Source organism: Penaeus chinensis, chromosome 8 (assembly GCF_019202785.1).
Source record: "Penaeus chinensis breed Huanghai No. 1 chromosome 8, ASM1920278v2, whole genome shotgun sequence".
NCBI lineage: Eukaryota > Metazoa > Arthropoda > Malacostraca > Decapoda > Penaeidae > Penaeus > Penaeus chinensis.
This window is the reverse complement of record NC_061826.1, coordinates 40678920-40679656: the sequence shown is the minus strand read 5'-3', so window position 1 is coordinate 40679656 and position 737 is coordinate 40678920.

Sequence of the window (737 nt, the reverse complement as noted above, 5' to 3'; positions counted from 1 at the left end):
CTATCGCGTGAAATGAAGTCAAATTAATTGCTTCCTTCTTTATGAGTTTTTTTGTTTTTTTCGTGTCGTTTTACACCTTATTGCTATTCATCTTGTGGTTATTCAAGTCACACGCACACGCACACACGCACGCACACACGCACGCACGCACGCACACACACGCGCACACACACACACACACACACACACACACACACACACACACACACACACACACACACACACACACACTCACACACACACACTCGTAGATGTATGCAGAAATGAGCGAAGGTAGGTAGGTAGCTTTATTAATGTTCAACACCTCATTACTATTCATCATGTAGTCATCCGAATTACATTCTTATGTAGAAATCCTCTTCTACATAAGAATGTAATAACCCTAACACGAAGCAGCATTCTCAGTACCACTCCTACTGCAACAGCAAACCTCTTATTTGCAATGGACTCACCTTGCAATCATCGTGTTCAACTGCAAACCACCTATTTACAATAAACTCACCTTGCAATCATCGTGTTCAACTGCAAACCACCTATTTGCAATGAATTCGTACTTCTGGCCGGTCTGAACGTCCCTGAAGATGATATAGCGAACGTGCCACGAGGCTTCAGCTCCCTGTGGCAATGAGTTGATCATGTTGCATAAAAGTTATTAGGAACGGGGAGGTTTTTGGTCGAGTTAAGTTAAATTCCATTGTCAATATTACCATTATTATATATGTAATTTTCATTATCAT